Below are 14,249 nucleotides of genomic sequence, written 5' to 3'. Positions count from 1 at the left end.
AGCTCAGGCATTCAAGAGCCTAAGTGTGGCTTCCCATAACACAAAACAAATAGTTAAATTACATTTGTTTGTGCCTGAGGCCCTTAAACCATCAGTGACCTCTCCGAGATAAGGCTCTGGCTTGGGCGAGGATGTGGGAGCAGGCACTAAGTGTGAGAATGGGAAGCCTTTAAGTACTTAGTAGATCTGTGCTCCTTGCTTGCCACTGGGCTGGTGGAAAATACAAGTATAAGTACATGCCAAGTGCCCTGAACCAATCTTCTATAAGTGCGACAATACTCCATAGTAGACAGCACTCAGGTAGTGTTATGCCTTTGAAAACAAAAAAGTGTGAATGATGAACCTTGGTAATTGTGTATCAGGGGCTAGAAAGGGCTTCCTAGGCACGGGAAGGGGTTTCCCAAGATGTTATCGTATGTTCCTTAGGAAGAAGCCACCAGCAGACTCTTGGGAGGTATCGCAAAAGAGGAGCAATACCTATAGAGAGCTTCCTGATTGGTCAGGTATCCAGCTTCATTTAAGGCCTCCTCAGCATCCTGCCTCCCCCCAGGGTCTTCCTGCAAGTGACGGTGAGGATTTTCCCATGTTGCATATGCGTCAGCGCAGGTGGGACCAAGTAGCTCAAAGTTTTCCTACAGGTATATAGTTTCAGACCGCCAAGTTCATGGTTTCTTAAAAGTCTTTATCTATCTATCTATCTATCTATCTATCTATCTATCTATTTATTTTTTTTATAGATTCACTGCTAAAAGCTTATTTTATTGCGATTGTTGTTCGGCAAATAATTTCTAAATTACGTTTTTACACTGTTTATTACCGGTGCAAATGTTTTTTACTTTCATCGCTTGTGTTTTCAATGTTGTGAAATATTTCTGAACGTTCCTTTAAGGTGAAGATATTTGTTGGTGTCACTTCCTTTTCATTCTTTTCACTAAAACTACTATCATTGGGGTGCCTGAATGGCTCAGTGGGTTAAAGCCTCTGCCTTCAGCTCAGGTCATGATCCCAGAGTCCTGGAATTGAGCCCCGCATCGGGCTCTCTGCTCAGGGGGGAGTATGCTTCCCTTCCTCTCTCTCTGCCTGCCTCTCTGCCTACTTGTGATCTCTGTCTGTCAAATAAGTAAATAAAATCTTAAAAAAAAAAAAAAGCTGCTATCCTTGTTTATGTCAACAAGTTCACCTTCACAAAGTTCCTCTGGCTGTATGTCTTAGAATTTCTTGAATGGAGGCGCTGGCAGTTTACCCATAGTCAGCTCTAACTAATTCCATTCACGCGTGATACAAATTTCTCTTCAACGCTATCACTTTTCATTTCTTTGCTGCACTTTTACCTTTGGTAACCAATTCCCTCCTTCCTCCTTTGAGTATTCATTTTGGTAAAATGTCATGGAAGTTTATCACCAGGAGTCAAGGAGGCAGCAAACCGCAGGCTTTGCATTCCGCGTTTGAACTTAGTAACAAAGGCAAGGTGACCAATCAGGGACAGATTTTGAAAGAAGTGATATGATTGGTCATCGATCCTGACGCTCATCTGTTATTTCTGCTCTGACTTGCAGACTAGGTTCTATATGCAATTACTCCTAGCCAATATACCCTGGTAACTGAGATTTGAATCCTGTTGTTGGGGGACTGGTGTTGTATTAACTAAATCACAGTGACTGAACTTTGTGCATATTGGAATTATGCGAAGTGAGGACTGTATTGAATTGACACAAAATTACATAAACCAACAAGATCCAGAGCAACAATCAGAATATACATTTTAATCTGATTAGAAAACTGGTAAGAGGAATATAAGGACAAATATTATTCATAATAACTAACGCCCAATTGTAGTTCTTGTGAGTGAGGTCAAAAGGAAAGGAGAAGTTTATATTTAAAAGCTATAGGGGCACCTGGCTGGCTGAGTTGGAAGAGCATGAAACTATTGATCTCTACCTTGTGAGTTCCAGCCCCGCGATGGGTATGGAGATTAAATAAATAAAACTTAAACAAACAAACAAATAAACAAACCTGTAAAACCGTACTGAAAGACATAAAGGAAGATATGGAGAAATGGAGAAACATATGTTCCTGGATAATAAGAATCAGTATTTTATTTTAGATTTTGTTTATTTATTTGACACAGAGAGACACAGCCAGAGAAGGAACACAAGCAGGGGGAAGTGGGAGAGGGAGAAGCAGGCTTCCCACTGAGCAGGGAGCCCCATGAAGGGCTGGATCCCAGGACCCTGGGATCATGACCTGAGCTGGAGGCAGACGCTTAGAGGCTGAGCCACCCAGGTGCTCCAAGAGTAAATATTTTAAAGGTATTGATTCTCTCCCAAGCTAATCTATAAATTTAATGTAATTCCAAGAAACAAGCACTAGGAAATTCTTGAGTGTTTTGCAATTGTGGAATGTGGAAGGCCTTTTAATTGTGACTCCAAACATAAAATCAGATTTTAAAGCACAATCAAGTCCACCATAAAATATAGAAAGAACTCTAAGAACATCTTTTCATTATATATAACAAAGAACTCATATTTAAAATACAGAAATAGCTCTTTTGAGCACCAATATTAATGAATCTCAAAGTAACAATGCTGAATGAAAAAAAGCCAGACAAAAAAGAGACTACATACTGCATGATCCCACTTACATACAATTCTAGAGATTGCAAACTAACCTATAGTGACAGAAAACAGATCAATGTTTGGGGCCGGAGGGAGGTGAAAAGACAGAAGGATGGAATTATAATGAAGTACAAGGGGTGGCTGGGTGGCTCAGTCAGTTGGGTGTCTGCTTTTGGTTCAGGTTGTGATCCTGGGGTCCTGGGATCAAGCCTTGCATCAGGTTCACTACTCCGCAGGGAGCCTTCTTCTCTCTCTCCCTCTGCCTGCAGTTCACCCTGCCTGACTCTCTCTCTCTCAAATAGATAAATAAACTCTTTTAAAAAAATATGAGGAAACTTTTTGGGGTGATGGAAATATTCATTATTTGATTGTGGTGATGGTTTCAAAGTACATACTATACCAACATTTCTCAAATTGTACATTTAAATCATTTAAAATATGTACAGTTTACTGTGTATTGATTATATCCTCCCACAAAAACTTAAAAAATCAGCTTGAACAAGACTGAAAGCCAATAAAAACAAGTAAAGAAAATGCATAGTGAAATCACAGAAGTAAACAGCCAATAAAATAAGAAGGTACCTTTATTAACAATCAAGGCAACACAATTTAAAACACTAAATTTCAAAACTCATTTTTGTGTATCAAAGTGGAAAAATCCAGAAGATTTATAATTCCTGGGGTTGATAAAGGTGCAAGGAAACAGACATTCTCATACATTGTTGAGCTGTGGATTGTAGAGTAATATGACTTTGTCATAATTAAAGTTACATGTAGCCTATTATCTGTTTCTGGGAATCTACCCTATAGAAATAATCACAAATTGCCAGAGATATGCATAAGAATATCTGTTGTGACACTGAAATAATAGTGGTAACAGCAAAATCACCAAGCTACTATAAATCAATGGAATTTTTAAAATTATGGTCCCTTCAGGCAAAAAAATATTATGCAGCAATTAAACAGAATGGGGCATATGTGTATGAATGTATGTATGCATGTGTGTATGTGTGTTGAATTGCAAAAATATCTATGCTTATTTCTAAGTGAAAAAGCAAGTTGAAGAGCGATCTTTTTGTTTAAAAAAACTCTGATATTTGTATATTGTGTGCATATACGTAAGTAAATAAAAAATTCCATCTGGGGAGAATATATGACAGAATTAGGGAGAGATTTCACTTTACACACTTCCAAAGTTTTCAGATATGCAATCTATTTTTCCTTTTTGAAAATAGCCTAGGGGCGCCTGGGTGGCTCAGTGGGTTAAGCCGCTGCCTTCGGCTCAGGTCATGATCTCAGGGTCCTGGGGTCGAGTCCCACATCGGGCTCTCTGCTCGGCAGGGAGCCTGCTTCCCTCCCTCTCTCTCTCTGCCTGCCTCTCCATCTACTTGTGATTTCTCTCTGTCAAATAAATAAATAAAATCTTTAAAAAAAAAAAAAGAAAGAAAATAGCCTATTTAAGGTATGATTCATACAATTTATGTAAACAAAACAAAAATATAAATATAAAATATTAAAAATATAAAATATAACATATTTTTGTGTAAACAAAATAATAAAACAAAAAAATAATAAAACAAAAAAAATTTTTGTGTAAACAAAATTATATGTCAAAGTCTAAAGATAATATCTTGAAGACCTCTGACAAAGGTCTTTGGAACACTCAGACTCCTATCAACTCCCTGTCACCTTACATGCCATTCTTGCCCCATGTTTTAGTTCTATCCTTTTTCAAACTCCTCAAATTAGACATTATTACTATCATCATCATCATTATCATCACTTTTGTTTGCAATGTTTTAGATTCACCTGTGTTTACTGCTCTCTTTTCTTAATGTTCCTTCTTGCATTTTCTGACCTTCCTTTTGATATAATTTTCCTTCTTTTTCAAGTTCATCATTCACATGTAACTTAAGCATAGATCTGTTGGTGAAAACTCTCTATTTTTTTTTTATTTTTTTTATTTTTTTTTTTATTTTTTATTTTTTATAAACATATATTTTTATCCCCAGGGGTACAGGTCTGTGAATCACCAGGTTTACACACTTCACAGCACTCACCAAATCACATACCCTCCCCAATGTCCATAATCCCACCCCCTTCTCCCAAACCCCCTCCCCCCGGCAACCCTCAGTTTGTTTTGTGAGATTAAGAGTCACTTATGGTTTGTCTCCCTCCCAATCCCATCTTGTTTCATTTATTCTTCTACCCACTTAAGCCTCCATGTTGCATCACCACTTCCTCATATCAGGGAGATCATATGATAGTTGTCTTTCTCTGCTTGACTTATTTCGCTAAGCATGATACGCTCTAGTTCCATCCATGTTGTTGCAAATGGCAAGATTTCATTTCTTTTGATGGCTGCATGGAGGTTCCTCAAAATGTTGAAAATAGAACTGCCCTATGACCCAGCAATTGCACTATTGGGTATTTACCCTAAAGATACAAATGTAGTGATCCAAAGGGACACATGCACCCGAATGTTTATAGCAGCAATGTCCACAATAGCCAAACTATGGAAAGAACCTAGATGTCCATCAACAGATGAATGGATCAAGAAGATGTGGTATATATACACAATGGAATACTATGCAGCCATCAAATGAAAACTCTCTATTTACCAAAACAGATTAATTCATTTATTTGGCTCCCAGTTTCGATAGGAGGTTTTCTGGGTGCACAATTTAAGACAGTTATTTCCTCCCAGCTCTTTGTATATGGTCTTTCTTTCCTGGTCTTTGTTGTTAAGTAGGAATCTACAGTCATTCTATTTGTGGCTGCATGTTAGGTATCTGACTTTTCTCTTGTGCTGTGCTTATGATCTTCTGTTTGTTTTCCCTTTTTTTGCAGTGTAGTGAAGAGGATAAAGGTGAATTCTGTAATATCTCACGACATGGTAGGGAATATTTTTTGGGGGGGGGGGACACTCACAAGCCAAAGGCAACAAGCAAGAACCTTGGTATCCTAACTCTTCCTCCATCTCATAGAAATCTATGCTGCTGTGGGCCACACAACAAAGTTGCAGCGAAGAGACACCTGCCTCCTCCCTGCACCCCCCTTTTTTCCCCCTGCACCCTTTTTAGTGGGCAAGGAGAAGAATACACTTCTCACTGGGGCAACTGCAGATTCCTTGATTTCTAGGAAATGCTGATTAAGATGTCAGCTGTTTACAAGGAGCTTTCTGAGAACCTCGCTGCCAGGCACCTTGGAGATCCTGGGGCCAGTAAGACGATACAGCCCCTCTTGTTGGGGAGTATGAGGGAGCTACCAGCCCATACTAGTTTTTTTTGCCCAGGCAACAGAGAGATGGAGTCTTTTTCAAATAATTCAATTGTTGTACCATAATTCCAGTCCCTAATCTCCAGTCTCCTCACATATCTGACATAGGGAAAGAGAAAGCAATTATTTGCCCCCCTCTCCGCAGCCCTTCAATTTTGTGGTCGGGTGAGTGTAAGTTCTACCAATTAGGGTTGTCATCCTGAGGGGTAAGGTAAGCTTCAGAGTTCTTGTCTTGGGGTGATACGATCTAGGAGAGCTACAATTTGTTATTCTGACTCTAAGGGCGACATCTAGAGGTAGAGAAGAGTAGCTACAGAGCTGTGGGAAGCCCTCTGGATCTCCATCATCCTTCCAGCAGTGTGCTGAGGTCCTTTCCCAGGTGAAAGGGCTCCTGCCAGGATAAAGTGGCTAAGCGCCAAGATTGCCCCCTTAACATCTGACCCCCTCTCGCCAATTTTGGACTGCATTTCGGGTAGGCTTGACCCTCCATTCTAAAAGCTATCGGCAGGGAGATGTGATGAACTCTCATGGTTCAGCCAAGAAACCCAACACTAAGCCTTGTAAGTGGGGTTCTCCCTTCTGTGAGCATCAGCAACCCAGGGTTTGCGGTGGCAGGGCATGGACGACCAAGCTCCACTCTGCTCTCCTCTAGTCCCAACAGACCCAACCAGAGTAGAGATTGTCTGGTTCTGTCCTGGCCAAATTTGCAGACTGGTACCGGACTTGGATGGATGGGGAGAGGTCTGGTGGGTCACCCTCACATTCAGGGACAGTGAGGCTGTGGGTTTGGAAAGCAAGGACAAAGGTCTGGATCTCTAAATGGAATCTGATTTTCCCATCCCCAGGGCCTCCTCTCCTATTATCTATCTCATGGCTTTCTTCTCTCCTCATTGACCTCCCAAGAGGTTTTCTTTCTCCTAGAACTGCCCCAGCTTTTCTCTTTCCCAGGTACGCAGCCCATTTTTGTGGATCATTCTATCAGTCCTCTGGCTTCTCTTTCTCTACCCTACAGCTGCAGCTGCCTGCAAAACCCAAAGAATTCGGCCAAGAGCCAGGAGCACATCACTCTACTTGACAATCCAGCTCAACTGAGGGATTTTCCTAATTTGGCTGCTTTCTCCAGATGGTACAGCCTCAGGCTCAGAGAATGTTCTTCTGCTTCTACCCAAACTGTTCAAGAATGGGGATAGCCTGCCTCTTCCTCTCTGGTCAGTCCAGCAATTTATCCTGGAGTAGCAGGTGCTAGGATTGGTGGATCTCAATTTATAGAGACCTGCTAATAGATGTTTTTTCTTTAGAAAGCATGTCCATTTCCTCTTGCCCAGAATCACGTGGTGTTCCTGGCTTGTGACAACCCTTCCTCTCTTCTAGTCTCCCTGGTTTAGTGCAGAAGTCCCAGGCTTAGCTAAGTGGAGCAAATTACTAGAAGGCAATTTGGTAAGCATATATAAAAAATCTTCAAAGTCTATAGACATTTTGACCTAATGATTCCAGTTCTAGGGTTTTGACCTAAGGAAATATTTGAACACATGTCCCGGTCTATATACAAAGATATTAACAGAAATTTTTATAAAAGCAAAAATTAGAAATAATTTTGGGGTTCAGTTGATGATTGGTTAGATAAATCCTTATGTACTCATACAATTGAAGTCTATGTAGCAGCTACATTGTAGCTATTTAAAATTATAACGCAGATCTGTAGTTACTGGAATGAAAAAATATTTGCAACCTTGTGTAATGAAAAAGACCATCTACAGAACAGCATTTTTTATATGATCCCAGTATACATTTCATTTGTCCTCTGCAGCATTTGACACTGTTGATCATTCCCTTTCTTGAAACTTTCTTAGTTTGATGATGCCTCTTTCCTCACTCCTGGTTTTCCTGCCCTCTCTCTGGCTGTTTTCTCAATTCTTTTGACACTTCTGAATGTTGATGTTTTTTAGATTTCCATATTCTCCTTCTTTAATCTTCCCATTCTGTTCACTCTCCTTGAGTGACTTCTCTCTCCCTCTCTAAGATTTATTTATTTGAGAGAGCTGGCACGCACCCACACTTGGGTGGGGGGGGTGGTAGAAGAGGGAGAGGGAGAGAGAGTCTTAATCAGACTCTGAGCTGAGCATGGAGCCAGAGGCTTGATCTCCTGTCCCTGAGATCTTTACCTTAGCCAAAACCAAGAGTCAGGTGCCTAACCACCTATGCCACCCAGGTGCCCCAAGTGACATAAATTTTTACATGAATTTAACAACCTTGTAAATGTTAGGGAATCTCAAATCTGAGTGTTTAGTTCCAATGGTTTTCTTAAATTCCAGAACCATTCAGCCAGTTGGACATCACTATTTGGTTGTCTTTCAGGATCCTCAGACTTCGCCTGCCCCAAACAGAACTCATCTTCCCTGTCCTCCCCAAACTGCTCTGCCACTACTCCTCATCTTGGTGATGGCCACCACCTCCATTCAGGATCCTAGCAGCCATTCTTATCTTCTCTCTCTTTTTGACCAAACAAATCTGTTAATTTTACCATCCGAATAGCTCTCAAACCTGTTTATTTATCTTCATTCCTCTTCCTGCTGTTAGATTATCTAATAGATGGCTTCATTGCATGATTAGGACACTGACAGACTATGGGGTCCCAGGAAAACCTCAACCTCCCACCTTGTGGGGCCAAGACTCTTGGCTATTTGTCATGGAAGAATTCTACACTCATTTGAGAAAAAGATGAACTTGATACATGGGCACTGGAAGACCATATCTGCCCTGTCCTTTTCTCAAGAAATAATTGATATGTTACACACAAGGAAGACACTAAAACATTAATGTTCTTCAGAATCTTCTTATCTTGCTTGGTCATGTGAATTTTTACATATTTGCTACTTTGTAATACTTTAATAGACAATAGAAGTCTACCTCTAAACTTTTGTTTTCATGCTCTTTTGCAGATTGAAATTTTGCACTTTCTTCTTATTTACCTGACTAATTTCTACTGATATTTCAGTATTCACATCAGATACCACTTTCTCTAGAAAGACTTCTATGACACACACATTTAATTCTATGCCTCAGTATTAGTCTTTTTGTGTAAATTGCCCCAGCTCCAATTCCTAAAAAGCAAAACAACAAAGATCAGATAACAACTACACACATACAGTGGGTTTTGTTATGTGACAGGGAAGCCAGAGTCTTTTATCGTGGCAATAAACATGTCTGCTTTTGCTCCTGAAGGTGACATTATCTTTACTATACCAGGCTGAAAGTTTGCCTGCCCTTTTTCTCCAGAGAAAGACACTATCTCTATTTTTCTAAGCTGTTTATTCCACCAGGTTCTTAGAAGAGACAGTCTTGAGAAAAGAACATTCAGTGTCTTGCTCAAAAGATATGCACAATTATGGGGCGTCTGGGTGGCTCAGTCATTGGGTGTCTGCCTTCGGCTTGGGCTGTGGCCCCAGAGTCCTGGGATCGAGCCCTGCATCGGGGTCCCCCTTTCCCTCTGCCTGCTGCTCGCCCTACTTGTGTTCACACACACACTCTCTCTGTCAAATAAATAGATAAAATCTTACCCTCCCAAAAAACCAAACAATCCAAAGAACAAAACAAACAAACAAAAGATATGCAGGAATGTGAGAGACCCATGGAGAAATATCTCACAACAGAATATGAAGACAGAGCATTTATGATGAATTTGTTAGGTATTAAGAAAAAAGGGAAATAAATGTGAGTTCTGCATTTTTGGCCTAGGCAACTAGAAACACGTAGTGCAAATTTATTGGAGATGGAATGACTGTGGTAGCAGCAGGGCAAGAGTTAGGAGTTTGCTTTTGGTCAGGCTAATTAAATAATTATAATCATACTGGTATTTGTTGCATATTTGTCATGTGCTGGGGCCTCTGATAAACACCTCATATACATTTACTGGACACATATTAACTGAGCACCTTATACATGTTAGTCACTATCCCAGGATCTGGAGTTAGAGTATTGAACAAAACCACTAAGATCCCTGCCTCCTAGTATAGTGTTTGCATTCTAGTCAGGCAGCTAAGGAAGTTCGAAGTGAGAATCTTCTCTTCCTGGAGTTAGAGTTGTCGATCTTTTTTTTTTTTCTTTTTTTTTTTTTTAAGATTTTATTTATTTATTTGAGAGAGAGAACGTGAAAGGGTAGAAGGTTAGAGGGAGAAGCAGACTCCCCATGAAGCTTGGACCCCAATGCCAGACTCGATTCTGGGACTCCGGGATCATGGCTTGATCATGACATTACCTGACTAATTTCTACTGATATTAGAGTTGTCAGTCTTGTGAAGTAGGATTTTTTCTATTTCCCCTCACTCTATAGATGAGGAGTCAAGGCTTAGAAAATTAATATATCTAAGGTCACCTTTCATAAATGTAGGAGCCAAGTTTCTAACTCATCTGTTTAACACCAGAGCCAATATTTTATTATTTATTTTTTAAAAAGATTTAATACATTCTTATTTAACAGAGAGAGAGAGAGAGTGCATGCGTGGGAGACAGCACAAGGAGTGGGAGCTGCAGCTGGAGAAGCCCAAATGCGGGGCTCAATCCTAAGACTCTGGGATTGTGACTTTAGCACTTAACCTACTGAGCCACCCAGGCGTCCCATTATTTATCTTCTGAATAAGAATGTATTCATTAATATTCACTAAAGTGAATATAAAGTCATTTAAAGAGTGTTAAATTAGCTGTCCCATAAACTGTTCTTAGAAATGCAATATTAAAAAACTAGAAAGAAGTAATGTAAAAATAATGGATCTGGCTATTGCAGTGGAAAAGTTAACTGACTTGCTTTTCCTACTTAATATTGATTTAATCTCATTCTGATATTGGATTTTCTTATATTTTACTACATAAATTACTTTGAATATAGTTTCAAGACGTATTTTTATTACTTTCTCTTTTGTGATATAATTTTAAAAACTATCTCATAGAAATAAATTTGAGTTGACCTGAATTTCAAAATATTTGTCCTGTTCAGTGGAATTTTTTAAAAGACTTCTCATACATATTAGTAGCTTTCAGAGAGTAAGAAGCACTGGAAACTGGGGTCCTATAATGATAATCCAACACTTAGGAAGAGCTACTTTTGATCACTTATCAAAGAAGAAGTTTTGTCAGCATGGAGTTACCTCAAAAAGTTGAAAATAGAGCTACCCTATGACCCAGCAATCACACTACTAGGTATTTACCCTAAAGACACAAATGTAGTGATCTGAAGGGGCACGTGTACCCCAGTGTTTATAGTAACAATGTCCACAATAGCCAAACTGTGGAAAGAGCCTAGATGTCCATCAACAGATAAATGGCTAAAGAAGAAGTGGTGTATATATATACAATGGAATACTATGCAGCCATCAAAAGAAATGAAACCTTGCCATTTGCAATGACAAGGATGGAACTAGAGGGTATTACACTGAGTGAAGTAAGTCAATCAGAAAAAGACAATTATCATATGATTTCCCTGATATGAGGAATTTGAGAGGCAACATGAGGGGTTTGGAGGGTAGGGAAGGAAAAAATGAAACAAGATGGGATCGGGAGGGAGACAAACCATAAGGGACTCTTAATCTCACAAAACAAACTGTAGGTTTTGGGGAGTGGGTAGGGAGAGGGTAGTTGGGTTATGGACATTGTGGAGGGTTTTCTATGGTGAATGTTGTGAAGTGTGTAAGCCTGACGATTCACATACCTGTGCCCCTGCGGCTAATAATTCATTATATGTTAATAAAAAATAAAAATAAATAATTTTTTAAAAGAAGATGTTTTGTGAAAATTATTTCCTGGGGTACATTCAGTGAAATTCTCATAGGGACCATAAATTCTGATAGGGACCATAAGAAACATTATATTTGAGGCAAAATGTAACATAAAAAAGAGAGGGGAAAATTGTGAAGAATTATTCAATCACTAATTTATTCATTCTATAAGTATTTTATTTATTGTTTTTTACTGAGAATGGGCATCTGTAGGACATAAGCTTCTAATTATGTCTTCATTGTCTTCCCTACTAGATTGTAAGTTTCACAAGGATGGGGTTCAACGTCTCTCTTGGTCACACTGCATCTCTAGCACTCCATTCAAATGCTAGATAAATGAAGGAAGGGATAAACAAGTGAATCTGAGTATTTTAATCCAACTGTTGCCCCCAAAACCATGAGCACAAATATCTGTAATACAAGGTTGGGAACATCAGGTGCTCTACAAGTGTAAAGTATTTGTCTTATTAGACTTGAGAGATTGGAAAGGTTTTGTTGACAAAATTGGGGGAGTTTTGTAGGACTGGAGCTTGGACTTGAAATAGGTATTTAGGTTTGGTTTCCTAGAAAATACAGTTGAAGTCAATCATGTAAATGCTTTCAGATGGAAGTTTCAAACCAAAGGCAGAAAAAGTAAAAAGGGAAATGAGAACGGATGTGAGCTTGCATTTAAAAAATAACTAGTTGAGTTCCACTATAATCTAGATTGTAAAAATCTGGGAAGAGCTTTACTCCCACTCTAACAAGAAAATCTGGATAAACTAATAATTTTTCTTTAATCCACAGGGGTCAAAGAAGAGCTAAGGTCACAGGGAAACCAACTAGCATGAAATTTAAGGAAAGATGGGCTCCTCCGAGGAGGGATGGATGTAAGCATTGACTCACCTGTAGCAAAATGCAGGGTAGGGGAGAAGGTAGGTGCCATAGAAGCAGGTAAAAATGTTGAGCTAAAATTTTTAATGATTTAGTGAAGGTTAATTATAACTAAGATAAAGCCACAAACCAAAAGAGCTCACACTCACAGGGTCATCTCCATAGACCTCCACTGGATGCTCACAAGAAAGTTCAAGGGCAGTGCAGAAGAAAGCTTCCCTAGGGTACAAAGTAGAGGAGATGAGAAATGAGGATGAGAAATGAGAAATATTGGAAATTGCGAAATGAACAAAACTCCACCCAGACTCTTGTTCTGTATAAAACAAAAGTCTTAAGCCTTCAGAAATAAGGCAACAAACCCTCTTACCTACAGAGTACATGTGAAAACCTAAAAACACAGCTGGGAGAAGGGTAAATGGAAAACACCTTCTGCTCTTAGGAGCAGAGCAGGAAATCCCAAATAAGATCCCCCAAAGACACACTGCAGAGTTTAGCCGCTATGGAGAGAAGGACAGATTTATGGAGAAAAAACCCACTGCTAAGTTCCAGGGCCGGCTGAAGACTGTAGCAGGACAGGACAGCCGAGAATACTTCCTACCCTCTGATCAGACAGGCAAATAGCCAGGCGGGGTGTGGAAAGAGCAGCACTCTGTGTCTCTTCGGAGAGGCTAGAATGTGGAGAGAGACCGCCTCTGGATTGCAAGTCCACAGGAAAGCCAAGAATCGAGGATGGAATAATATTGGAAAAAGCAATTGTTTTATGTATGTCTGGCAAATCAAGGTTGTTAATTATGTTTTTCAAACCTACTGTATCCTTACTGTTTTTGTCTGCTTCATCTAACAGTTGAAGAATAGTTGAAGGAGATGCTGTTGAAATCTTCTGCAATAGATTTGACAAATTTTCCTTGAATTTGCACCATTTTTGGCATTTTAGGTTTTGATAGAATTCTAATAAGGTGGTTTCATAATTTTGGTGTGATAAAAAAAAGTTGTACTACTTCAGGGTCTATGTTATGATCCTCACTCTTGAAATCGGTGAGTAGAGACAAATGTTCTTTTAAACCACTTTAATTTCCCTAATTTACTTCCAAACATGATTACTACAAAGGCGAACCAATAGGAGTATTAATGAGTGAAGTCTCTATATATTTTAATCCAGCAGAAAGATCAGGATGAACTCGAAAGGAACAGGTGGTGCATTAGTTTTCTATCGTTGCCTTAACAAATTACCACACACTTAGGGGCTTAAAACAACACAATTTTGTTTATAGTTCTGGAGGTGAGAAGTCTGAAATGAGTCTCACTGGACTAAGAACAAGGCTTCAGTGTGGCTGCATTCTTTTCTGGAGGCTCTTGGGGAGAATCCATTTTCTTCCCCTTCGCAGCTTCTGTCTGCATTCTTTGGCTTATGTCCCCTTTCCCATTTTCAAGCCAGCAACATCGGTCTAAGTCTTTCTTACACTGCCACCCATCTGGTTCTACTTCTTCTGCTTACCTCTTCCACTAATAATGACTCTTATAATTAGACTGGGTCCATGTGGATAATACAGTCTAAATACCTTATAACCTTCCTTCCACCTGCAACCTGAATTCCCCTTTGCCATGTAATCTAACATATTCACAGGCCCTGGAATTAGGTTACAGCTATCCTTGGAAGGCCATTATTCTGACTATCACAGGTGGTAAATGGAAGGAGCAGAAAAGGTGGACATAG

Source organism: Mustela nigripes, chromosome 4 (genome assembly GCF_022355385.1).
Source record: "Mustela nigripes isolate SB6536 chromosome 4, MUSNIG.SB6536, whole genome shotgun sequence".
Classification (NCBI taxonomy): domain Eukaryota; kingdom Metazoa; phylum Chordata; class Mammalia; order Carnivora; family Mustelidae; genus Mustela; species Mustela nigripes.
The sequence above is the reverse complement of the archived record's forward strand: the minus strand, read 5'-3'. Positions refer to the sequence as shown.